Source organism: Ornithorhynchus anatinus, chromosome 2 (assembly GCF_004115215.2).
Source record: "Ornithorhynchus anatinus isolate Pmale09 chromosome 2, mOrnAna1.pri.v4, whole genome shotgun sequence".
In the NCBI taxonomy this organism is placed as follows: Eukaryota; Metazoa; Chordata; class Mammalia; order Monotremata; family Ornithorhynchidae; genus Ornithorhynchus; species Ornithorhynchus anatinus.
In genome coordinates, this window is record NC_041729.1 from 133305272 (window position 1) to 133318180 (window position 12909).

The 12909-nt window shown below is 42.9% G+C and overlaps 3 non-coding genes across 3 annotated transcripts; 1 reads left to right on the forward strand and 2 right to left on the reverse strand.

The window, feature by feature from the left end:
• Window positions 1-308: 308 nt before the first annotated feature.
• Window positions 309-446, reverse strand: LOC114809852. The gene has a single exon (XR_003757625.1). It is a non-coding gene; the product is annotated as a small nucleolar RNA SNORA7 (small nucleolar RNA).
• A 932-nt stretch (window positions 447-1378) lies between these two features.
• Window positions 1379-1516, forward strand: LOC114809512. The gene has a single exon (XR_003757291.1). It is a non-coding gene; the product is annotated as a small nucleolar RNA SNORA7 (small nucleolar RNA).
• Window positions 1517-9498: 7982 nt separating this feature from the next.
• On the reverse strand, window positions 9499-9636 carry LOC114809327. The gene has a single exon (XR_003757114.1). It is a non-coding gene; the product is annotated as a small nucleolar RNA SNORA7 (small nucleolar RNA).
• Window positions 9637-12909: the final 3273 nt, after the last annotated feature.

Genomic DNA, 12909 nt, shown 5'->3' on the forward strand with positions numbered 1-12909 from the left:
TAGGGATTGTCACTATTTGTTGCCCAATTGTGCTTTCCAAGTGCTTAGTACAGTACTCAGCACACAGTAAGCACTCAATAAATACGATTGAATGAATGAGTCATTTCCCGACCCTTAGCGACACCACAGACACATCTCTCCCAGAATACCCCTCTCTCCATCTGCAATCATTCTACTAGTGTATCCATAGAGTTTTCTTAGTAAAAATACCGAAGTGGTTTACCATTGCCCACCTTCTGCCCAGTCAACTTGAGTGTCTGCCCTCGACTCTCTCCCATGCCGCTGTTGCCCATCATGGGTGACCTTTGACTTGTAGCAGATTGCCTTCCACTTGCTAGCCACTGGCCAAGCTAGGAATAGAATGGACAGGCCTCTGCTTGACTCCCTTTCCCATAGCCAAGACTGGTAGAGTACTGGAAACTCTCCAGATGTGACCCTGAGAGGGGGTGGGGCAAATATCTCGAGCTAAAGTGGCATTGGTGACACAAAAGCGAGAGGGAGAATAGAAAATGAGGACTTAATTGGAAAAGACCTCTTGGAGGAGATGTGATTTTTGTAAAGTTTTGAAGGTGGGGAGGGTGATGGCTACAAAGAGGTAGGGAGTTCTGAGTAAGAAGGAACATCTGGGCAAGGGGTTGGTGGCGCGTTAGATGTGATTGAGGTACAGTGAGTAGCTTGGCATTAGAGGAGCAAAAGTGTGCAAGGGAAAGTAAGAGGAGATGAACCGATTGAGTACTTTACAACTTATGGTAAGGAATTTTTGATGTGGAGGTGGATGGGTAACTATTGGAGGTTCTGGAGGAGTGGGAAAAAATGAAGTGAATAAATATTTTAGCAAAATCACCCAGCCAGTAGAGTGAAGAATGGACTGGAGTGGAGAGAGACAGAAGGCGGGGAGGTCACTGGGGAGGAAGCTGGGATGTGATTAGTGCTTGGCTTAACACTGAGGTGGTCTGGAAGAATGATAATGTGTGTGCATCTAAGTTTTCATTTATGAAATAGGAGAAAGGGAATGAGATGGATTTATCCTGTGCAGCTGCTCAGATACTTCATCTGCAAATGGAGATTAAGACTGTGAGCCCCAAGTGGGACACTAATGGTGTCCAACCTGATTAGCTTTTAGGTACCACAGTGCTTAGTACAGGGCCTGGCACAGAGTGAGTCCTTAACAAATACCATAAAAAATTCCATTTCCCCTCCTTCCTTTAGACTGTAAGCTCGCTGTTGGCAGTTAACAAGTCTACCTACCAAGGCTTAGTGCAGTGTTTGGCACAGAGTAAGCTCTCCAGCTCCTTCTGACACCCAGTCCCATGCTCTGTCTACTAGGCCACGTTGCTCCTCTACATACTTGTATTTGGATGTACCAAATGATGAGCCACCCCTCTCAGGGTCGCACCTGGAGAGTTTCCGGTACTCTACCAGTCTCGGCTACTGGAGGGAGAGTCAAGCAGAGGCCTACCCATTCCATTCCTAGTTTGACCAGTGGCTAGCAAGTGGAAGGCATTCTGCTACAAGTCAAAACTCACCTGCGTTGGGCAGCAGTACTGGGGAGAGAGTCATTCATTCAATAGTATTTATTGAGCGCTTACTATGTGCAGAGCACTGTACTAAGCGCTTGGGATGAACAAGTCGGCAACAGATAGAGACAGTCCCTGCCGTTTGACGGGCTTACAGTCTAATTGGGGGAGACGGACAGACGAGAACAGCAGAGACTCAGGTTTACTGAACAGAAGAAGGCAATAGTGAACCACTGCCATATTTTTACCAAGAAAACTCGATGGGATACACTACCAGAACCATCGCAGGTGGAGGTGGGGTGTTCTGGGAGAGATGGGTCTATGGAGTGTTATGGGTAGGAAATGACTCGACAGCACAATAATAATAATAATAATAGTGTTGATATTTGTTAAGCCTTACTATGTGCAGAGCACGGTTCTAAGCACTGGGGTAGATACAGGGTAATCAGATTGTCACACATGAGGCTCACAGTCTTAATCCCCATGTTACAGATGAGGCAACTGAGGCACTGAGAAGTTAAGTGACTTGCCCGAAGTCACACAGCTGACAGGTGGCAGAGCCAGGATTCGAACCCATGACCTCTGACTCCTAAGCCCGTGCTTTTTCCACTGAGCCACGCCGCTTCTTTAGGCAAGAGCAAGAGAATGATGAGCCATAATAGATGGCTAGATAGGCAGCTCTCAGGAATCGATTGATTGCCTCACTGAATTACTACGACAACCCAGCCCACATGTTTCTCTCCTCCAACATCAACCTACTCACTATATGTATCTCACTGTATCTGGAGCTTGTCTATCTCCTCGCCCACCTCTCACCCACGTCTTCCCTTTGGCCTGAAACTCTGCTCACCTTAAGAGAAGCAGCGTGGCTTAGTGGAAAGAGCCTGGGCTTGGGAGTCAGAGGTCGTGGGTTCTAATTCTGGCTCTGCCTCTTATCGGCTGTGTGACTTTGGGCAAGTCACTTCACTTCTCTGTGCCTCAGTTCTCTCATCTGTAAAAGGGGGATGAAGTATGTGAGCCTCACATGGGACAACCCCATTACCTTGTATCTACCCCAGCACATAGAAAGTGCTTAGCACATACTAAATACTTAACAAATACCAGTATCATTATTATTATTATATATGTCAAACATCACTCTCTACACCTTCAAAGCCTTATTGCAATCATATCTTTTCCAAATGATCTGCCCCGACTAAGCCCTCATTTCCCCTACTCCCTCTCCTGTCTGTGTCACCCTTTCACTTGGATCTGAACCCTTTAATCAGTCAATATTCACTCCACCCTCAGCCCCACAGCTCTGTTAAACACAGCCAGAGTTATTGTAATGTTTGTCTCCTCCTTTAAGCTCTTTGTGGGCAGGCAGTGTTTCTACCAACTTCATTGTTATTGCACTCTTCCAAGTGTTTAGTACGGTGTCCTGCTCACGGTTATCATTCAGTACTATTGTTTGATTATTAATAATAATAATAGTAATAATAATGATAGTATTTGTTAAGTGCTTACTTTGTGCCAGGCTCTGTACTAAGCTCCAGAGTGGATACAAGCAAATCGGGTTGGACACAGTTCACATCCTACATGAAGTTCACAGTCTTAATCTCCATTTTATAGATGAGGGAACTGAGGCACAGAGTAGTGAAGTGACTTGTCCCAAGTTACAGCAGATAAGAAGTAGAGTGGAATTAGAACCCAGGTCCTTCTGACTCCCAGGGCTGTATCCACTAGGCCACTCTACTTCTCGGAGTCACTTGTCGGTTGTTTGATCTTAAATAAAATACTTAACTTCTCTATGCCCAATACGGTGCATTATAATTATTTTAGATGATAAAAAAGTATACGACAGACAGGCAATCATCCAATCCATGAACAGAGTCAAAAGTGACTCTGAAGGAAAATCTGGATGCTTTTCTCAGACTCCTCATTCACCATCATCAAGTGTTCATTTAGCTTTAATGCTAAGAAAGTATAAATGTATTTATCTTACTTTTATAACCAAGAGCTAGAAATCAGGTTACTTAATGAGTAATTTCTGCTTTCTGAGCATTCCTTAGAATCTTAGAACAGCACATATAATTTTTAAAATGAAAATTGAATTTCAGAAAAGCCCAGGGAACATATTTTTCCAAATACTTTTCCAAAACCATTAGGCCTTCCAAAATTCTTTTCTGTCTGTCGTGTTCATTGGTGACCTGCCAGAAGTTGGTTTGTCCATGAAGTCAGGTCAATTAACTGGGAATACACGTTTTAGCTCAGAATTGCAGAAAATGAATTTGGAGCCAGGAAAAGATACTTCGGGATGAATAACACACTTTGCTTCCCTCATGTAATCGGAACTGTACTGTTATTTTGGTGCCAAACATGTTGTGTGGGGAAAGCCATTTATCAGTACAAGTTCATTACACTTGATGGAAAGAAAAATTGGTTCCCTTTGTTCAATGTTTGGAGATTGCTAAAGAAAGACCATGAGGGAGAAGTTAATCTGGATAAATCCTAGCAGAGTATTAAAGTTTGCATCAAGTTTGAGTGTGGTATAGGCAAGGCACAGTAATAGAGGCAGGAAGAAAGATGGAGACCAGCCTACTCGGCTTTAAACATTATGCTCGTTGCTTGTAAATGGCAGGTTTGACACTTTAAACCCACATTGATTTCTAAATTAATTGATTTCCACGAAGGTGAGGTAGAAAAAAGGAGTCACAGTAAAAACACTGAAAGGAGGCTATATTGTTTAATCCTTCACTGATTTTTGTATTTTGTATAGATTGTAACTCCTTGAGGGCAGTGATTGGCTCTTTTAGCTGGATTTTTTAATGATATTTGTTAAGTGCTTACTATGTGCCAGGCACTGTTCTAAGGGTTGGAGTAGGTACAGGGTAATCGGGTTGGACACAGTTATGCCTCACATGAGGATTCAGTCTTAACTCCCATTTTACAGGTGAGGAAATTGAGGCAGGACAAAGACGAGCCACAGGCAGTCCCACTCCTTGAAACATCTCCAACGCGAGATCATCTCCACCCACATTCTTCAACCATTAATTAGATTGTAAATACCACGCAGTTATAAAATACTGTTGAAATATGTGCGAATGTAATTTAATATCAGGCTTTCTTCGGAAGTCATAAGTTTGTTTAGAGCAATGGAAGTCATTTTTCTAACAAGTTTTCACTTTTTACTATCTTTAAATCATTTCCTTCTGGACAATCACCACCTCATTAGTATAGAATTCCAGTGATTAAGGAAATTGATTCTGTCTATACTATTCCTTAAATATGGGTTCTTTTATCGTTCATTGATAAAGCAGAAAATAGCTCTGTTTCAGGGTAATAAGAATTCCAACGATAATTTGTAATCTTTGTCCTCTATTTCAAAAATGTTTCTGCTCCGTCTTATGTTTTCTTGCAGAGCTAATCATTTCCTGAAATCTTTTTTTCTCTATTTCTATTGTTTACCTCATTCCCAAAAGCCTGCCATATGGACTTCCTTCCTGAGACATTCACCTTTACCATGCCAATTCACGCTAACCTCATTTTTTCCTACAGAAAATACTGATTGAAATTAAATATTAAAATACATTTTCTTTTTCAGGTAAGGATTTATTATTTTCATCTCACTTATATGTCCGTATCACTCATTCCGAAGGATAAAAGTGACCATCCCCATTCTCTCTTTCACTGGTATCATTTTTAACATAGGATTTCTGAAAAGAAAGTAGCATCTAAAAAAGTAATTGGTTTCTCTAGGGCCCAAGTACTTCATTTATCATTTCTCATTGCTAATGGTGAATTGTCGTGAAACACAAATGCTATACTCTAGGAGATAGGATAAGAGAAGAACTATGTGGACAGATAATGCAAAAATCCAGTTATAATTACCCGTGTGCTCAGGAATAATGTAATGCAGTCTTAACGATCACTAGTAGTGTCTGTATTTTCAGTGATGGGTAAGGTTGAAATGACAAGAGTGGTATTGTATTAATGACATTCATTTTTAAACGGTAATGGGAAGGGAGCTCAGCGATGTAGACAGTAGCCGGGAGAAGGAGCAACTTTGTCTAGTGGAAAGAACAGAGGCCTGGTAGTCAGAAAACCTTAGTTCCAATCTTGTCTCTGCTCTCTGCCTGTTGTTTGGCCTTGGGCAAATCGTTTCACTTCCCAGGGTCCAGGAATCTTCATCTGTAAAATGGGGATTCAATGCTTATCCTCCCTCACCCTTAGAATGTGAGCTTTATGGGGAACAGGGGTGTCCAGCCTGCTTGCCGTGTATCTAAACCAGAGCTCAGTGTAGCTCTTGCCACATAGCACTTAACACATACCACAATTATGATTTTTTTATTATTGAATAAGGGCAGGGGTCATGTCCATATTATAAAAGATTATATTGAGAAGGCCCACACCTTAAGGATATTCAATAAATGTTGACTGACAAGCCAATGCATCTAACAAATAAATTAGTTAAAAGGGAACATTTTTAGAAACATAAAAGCCCTGGGAGCCCTAAAATCAAACCCAAAGGATTTGCTTTAGCAAACGTTACGATGCTGTCTTTAACAATTAAAACTGCCATCCAGAAAGAACAACACTTGCATGTGAATGGACCGAGTAGGGTAATGTCACTCATACATTCATTCATTCAGTTGAATTTATGAAGCACTTACTGGGTGCAAAGCAGTGCACTAAGCTCTTGGGAAAGCACAATACAATAAGAAAGAGTGGCAATCCCTGCCCACAGTGAGCTCACAGTCTAAAGGGAGGGAGACAGACATCGATACAAATAGACATCACAAAGAATAAAATAAAATGACATATATACATAAGTGCTTTGGGCCTGGGAGAGGGGGGAAGAGCAAAGGGAGAAAGTCAGGGTGACACAGAAGGGAGAGTGGGAGATGATGAAAAGTGACCACAGCAGGAGCACAATTTCACTTCTTCCCAGTGACAAACTTCAGGCACTAGTAGTCGTTTAAGACTTCTCTGTTCCAGTGGAGACTGTACTCAATGAATGTCTCGCTCCAACCCACTCTGTAACAAAAGCATTTTGGTAACATCATTAGGGCTTATGTTCCAATCTGAATAAATACTGATGAAGAGTAAGAAAAATCCTGAAAGAATCATACAGACCTTTTACCATCATACCATTAGCTGATAGGCCATACAACATGGAAGATTTCACTACAGTCACCTTTAAAGCACTCAATCAGCTAGCCCCGGCCCACCTTCCCTTGTTGATTTCCTGTTACAACCCAGTAGCTACCCATATTTTGCTCCTTGAATGCCAATTTACTTACTCTACTTCAATCTCTCTGCCGACCTCTTGCCCACATCCTCCCTCTGGCAAGGAAATCCCTCCCCAATCAGGCAGTTATGTTTTTTGAACGCTTACTGTGTGCAGTGCACTGTATTATGTGCTTAGAAGAATAGAGTATAATAGAGTTAGTAAACATTTTCTTCTACAGTCAAGAGTGGGAGTCTTCTTTAGTCTTGTCACATGCTTTCGAGTCATCTCCAACCCATAGGGATGCCAAGGACACATCTCTTCCAGAATGCCCCACCTCCACCTGAAATTGTTCCGGTAGTGGATCCAGAGAGTTTTCTTGGTAAAAATACAGAAGCGATTTACCATTGCCTCCTTCCCCACAGTCAACTTGTGTAGTGTCCTTCTTGACTCTCTCCCATGTGGCTGCTGCCCAGCACAGGTGAGTTTTGACTTGTAACAGATTGCCTTCCACTCTCCAGCCACAGCCCAAGCCAGGAGTGGAATGAGTAGGCTTCTGCTTGACTCTCCCTCCTGTAGTCGAGACTGGTAGGGTACTAGAAACTCTTTAGGTGCAACCCACAAGAAGGGCTAGAGGGGGAGACAGACATAAAAATCAATTGTGGGGCTGAGGGAGAAGTGAATAAAGGATGTAAATCAAAGTGCAATCCCTCTCCATATATGACAGACCACCTCACTCCTCACCATTAAAGCCCTACTAAAATCACATTTCCTCCAAAAAGTCTTTCCTAATTAAGCCTTCATTTCCCCTATTACCTCTCCCTTCCATTTTACCTATGCCTTTAGATCCTGAGCCTTTAAGCACTCTATAGTCACCCCACCTTCAGTTAGGTACATATACATAACTTACTTTAATGTCCTTCTACCTCTCTAGATTGTAACCTTCTTTAAGCAGCGTGGCTCAGTGGAAAGAGCACGGGCTTGGGAGTCAGAGATCATGGGTTCGAATCCCGGCTCTGCCACTTGGCAGCTGTGTGACTGTGGGCAAGTCACTTGACTTCTCTGTGCCTCAGTTCCCTCATCTGTAAAATGGGGATTAAGACTGTGACCCTCACGTGGGGCAACCTGATGACCCTGTATCTCCCCCAGCGCTTAGAACAGTGCTCTGCACATAGTAAGCGCTTAACAAGTACCAACATTATTATTTGGACGGGGAGCGTGTCTACCTACTCTGTTGTATTGTACTCTCTTAGTGATTAGTACAGTGCACTGCACACAGAAGGCCCTCAGTAAATACTGATGGATTCTTGCTGAAATATCATGTCACTTGGGATTGTAAACTAAATACTGCTGAATAAGTGTGTCAGTTCAAAATTGCCAATACCATTCTCTTTCAGTTGGATTAAGAAGAAAATAGCATGGCTGCACCAATCAATCAATGGTATTTATTAGGGGATAACATATGCAGAGCTTTGCACTAAGCGCTTGGGAAAGGGCAGTACAATAGAATTTGTAGACACATGCCTTGTCCATAAGCAGCGTGGCCCAGTGGCAAGAGCACGGGCTTGGGAATCAGAGGACATGGGTCCTAATTCCGGCTCTGCCACTTGTCTGCTGTGTGACTTTGGGCAAATCACTGAACTTCTCTGTCTCTCAGTTGCCTCATCACCTCTGTCCGCCCCCCGCCCCCCATGCACACTTCACTTCTGACAGAACACTCTCAGAGCACCTTCAAAGCCCTACTGTCACCTCTCTTCCAGGAGGTCTTGCCTTACTAAGCCCTTGTTTCCTCTACTCCCTCTCCCTTCTGTGTTGCCATTGCTCTTTACAGACTTGATATTCACCCCACGCTCAGTACCATGGCACTTACGTACATGCCTATAATTTACTTCACTGTTGGTCTCTCCCTCTACGGTCAGTCAATCATATCTATTGAACGCTTACTGGGTGCAGAGCACCATACTAAGCACTTGGAAGAGGATGATATAAAATGTAACAGCCACTTTCCAGCTTGCTATGGACAGGGAACATATCTACTAAATCTTTTGTATTCTATTGTCCCAAGTGCTTGTTGCAGTGCTCTGCACACAGTAAGTGCTCAAAAAAATACCATTGATTGATTGGTAGAAGAGTGATTCATTGATTGATTGATTGATAGTTGCCATTAGATCATAATAACCTGGAGAAAACAGACCTCTCTTTGACTTGTAGTGCATGTTTTCAATCACCGTCAACAGTGGACGATCAAAGGATCCTGATGATGATGATGATGATGAAGCAGTGCTACAGTGACAATTGTCAGATGTGCTCAGGAGAAATACAAATTATATATCAAAACACTGCATCAAAACTACCAAGTTGACTTTTTTTCAAAGGTATGTTTTAAGCTCTTTGTATCAAACATTGTTCTAAGCTCTGGGGTAGATATGTGTTAGTCAGGTTCCAGTTCTTTCTCACGTGGGTATCACAGTCTAAGTACGAGGGAGTTTAATCTCCATTTTACAGTTGAGGAATCTGAGGCCCGGAGACAATATGTGACTTACCCAAAATCTTGTTCTTGTTGTCTTATGCTATTGAGTTGTGTCCACATAGCAACACCCTAGATACATCTCTACCAGAATGCCTCACCTCCATCTGCAATCATTCTGGTAGTGGATCCAGAGAGTTTTCTTGGTAAAAATCCAGAAGTGGTTTACCACTGCCGCCTTCCACGCAGTGAACTCGAGTCTCTGCCCTCGACTCTCTCCTGTGCCGCAGCATGGGTGAGTTTTGACTTGTAGGAGATGGTCTTCTGCTCGCTAGCCACTACCCAAGCTAGGAATGGAATGGGTAAGCCTCTTCTTGACTCTCCCTCCCATAGTCGAGACTGGTGGAGTACTGGAAACTCTCCAGGTGCGACCCTGAGAGGCTTACCCAAGGTCACATAGCAGACAGTTGGCAGATCAGGGATTAGAACCCAGGTCCTCTGTCTCCCAGGTCCATACTCTTAAGCCTCATTCTTTCTCGTGGCTGGATACTAAGTTACTCAGTTATTTTTTTGGCAAATAAAATTAGAATTAATAAAGGAAGTATAAGAAGACTAAAGTGATTCTTCAAAGATTAAAATCATACTCTTCCATTTGTACCTCTTAAGGACAAGAATCAGAAAGACAAGAACTAGAAAAACGGGATCAGTGAACTGTCAAACTCCACAAGGTCATGAGTGTGGGTTCTGTGCCAGTGTGAGAGTGAATGCTAAACAGGTGTTAGTCCAGCGCTTAGTACAGTGCCTGGCACACAGGTAAGCACTTAACAAATACCATTATTCTTATTATTCTTATTACTACTTTGCAGGCTTTAAAAAAAATTCATGAATCATATTTGGTGCAGAGGTAGACTTGTTTCAGAGTTATTTTGGGTTATGTTTTTATTTGCTTTAATAGAAAGTGAATATATTTCAATTATAACACTCAGCTTTTCAGACAACGTGTTACAAGTTAGCAGGCCTAGGTACGTCTGTGCTTATTGTTAATATATCAGTGTACATCTTGTGGGTTGTGCTTTGACAGTGGAAAATCATTCTATCAGTCATATTTTAGGAAATGCATTTAGAAATGTTGATAGGTCTTCGGGACCAAAATTGCCAAAGAAACAAATGGCCACATTAGATGAGAATTTCTTACCCCGTCTAGACTGTAAGCTCATTATGGGCAGGGAATGTCTGTTATATTGTATGTTGTACTCTCCCAAGCACTTAGCACAGTGCTCTGCACACCATAAGCACTCAATAAATTCAAATGATTGATAGAGAAGCAAATATAAATAGGACTTTCACATTGTTCCTTCTGAAAAGTAACCACAGATATGGGTAAAGCAAAACTGGGGTCCCAGAGAGACTCTGATCACTCAAAAAAAAAAATAAATAGTATTTGTTAAGTGCTTACTATGTGCCGGGCACAGTACTAAGCGCTGGGGTAGATACAGGCAAATCAGGTTGGAGACAGCCTCTGTCCCATGCGGGGCTCACAGTCTCAATCCCCATTTTATAGATAAGGTAACTGAGGCACAAAGAAATACAGTGACTTGCTCAAGGTCACACAGCAGACAAGTGGCAGAGCCGGGATCTGACCCCCTGGACTGTGCTCTATCTTCTATGTCATGCTGTGCTTCTTTAAGCATCCTGATCTGGTTGTTTAACTCTTCATTTGACATTTGATCAATTGTATTTATTGAGCACCTTCTGTAGGCAGAACACTGTACTAAGTACATGGCAGATGTACCCAATAGGTGCCATTCTGCAGTACCTCAAGCAACCGCCCTCGCTGAGACTGTTGCTGAAGAGGAAACTTTTAAGGTAATTGCCTGTGGCCTCCTTGTTTATAAATATCCCCAGAGCAAATCAAATAGAGCTCACACAAACATGCATATATTATGGAGATTGCTTTTTAAGAAAGAGGTGGTCTGCATGGATTTTACAGTCAGTTAATATGGCACCCTGTTTCATGCTGAATTAAAAGAACACAAATGATTTTTTGCATTAAAATGCAAATACCACCCTGCATTAAAAAATATCCAGAATGGCTTGATAGGAAATTAAAATAGGACACCACCAACCAACACCATCATGTTTGTTGTTGATCAAAAGGTAAATAGTATGTATTGCTCCCGGTGGGCAATTTTCATTTATGAGTCAGAGGATCGACTTTTGTTCTAGGGCTTTTCCCCCACTATTTTTAAACATCCTCATGTTTTTCCTACTCTAAAAAAATCCTCCCTTGTCTCCAAGGCTCCCTCCTGTTATCATCCCATTTCTCTCTTACCATTCCTCTCCAAACTCTTTGAGCGGGCTGTCTGCACCCGCTTTCTCCAGTTCTCCTTCAGTTCTCTCCTTGAGCCCCTTCTGCACCCTTTATTCCACAGAAGCTGCCCTCTCGAAGGTAACCAATGATCTCCTTTTTGTCAAATCCAACAGCCTCTACTCCACCTAATCCTCCTCGACCTCTCAGCTGGCTTTGAAACTGTTGACCACCCCCTACTCCTGGAAACATTATCCAACCTCAGCTTCTCTGTCTCACAAGTCTGAAACTTTGGTGTTATCCTCAACTCATGCTCTCATTCAACCTACATATTTGATCTTTCACCAAATCCTGTCATTCATTCATTCAAAAGTATTTACTGAGCGCTTCCTATGTGCAGAGCACTCTACTAAGTGCTTGGAATGTACAATTCGGCAACAGATAGAGACAATCCCTGCCCAATGACGGGCTCACAGTCTAATCGGGGGAGACAGACGGCAGAGCAAAACAGAATGAAACAAAAACAAGACAACATTATCACGATAAATAGAATCAAGGGGATGTGCACCTCGTTAACAAAACAAATAGCGTAATAATATATACAAATGAGCACAGTGCTGAGAGGAGGGAAAGGGGGGGAGGAGCAGAGGAAAACGATACTCAGCTGAGGGGAGGTGAATGGGGAAGGGGGGGAGCAGAGGGTGGAGGGGCAGCAGAGGGAAAAGGGGGTAGCTCAGTCTGGGAAGGCCTCTTGGAGGAGGTGAGCTCTCAGTAGGGCTTTAAGGAAGGAAAGACAGTTAGTTTGGCGGATGTCAGGAGGGAGGGGATTCCAGGACAGCGGTAAGGCGTGGGCCAGAGGTCAACAGCAGGATAGCCATGAGGTGAGTGGCAGAGGAGCGGAGCGTGCTGGGTGGGCAGGAGAAAGAAAGAAGGGAGGTGAGGTAGGAGGGGGCAAGGTGATGGAGAGCTTTGAAGCAAAGAGTGAGGAGTTTTTGTTTCATGTGGAGGTTGATAGGCAACCACTGGAGGCTTTTAAGGAGGAGAATGACATGCCCAGAGCATTTCGGTAGGAAGTTGATCCGGGCAATGGAATGAAGAATAGACTGGAGTGGGGAGAGACAGGGAGATCAGAGAGAAGGCTGACACAATAATCCAGTTCAACCTTCACAACATCACTGAAATCCACCCTTTCTTCTCCATCCAAACTGCTACCATGTTAGTCCAAGCACTTATCCTATCCCTTCTTCATTAATGGCATCAGCCTCTTGGTGATCTCCCTGTGCACAGTCTCTCTCCACTCCAGTCCATACTTCACTCTGTTGCCGTAATCATTTTTCTACAAAAATGTTCAGTCCATATATCCCTACTCCTCAAGAACCTTCAGTAGTTGCCCATCCACTTCCTCATC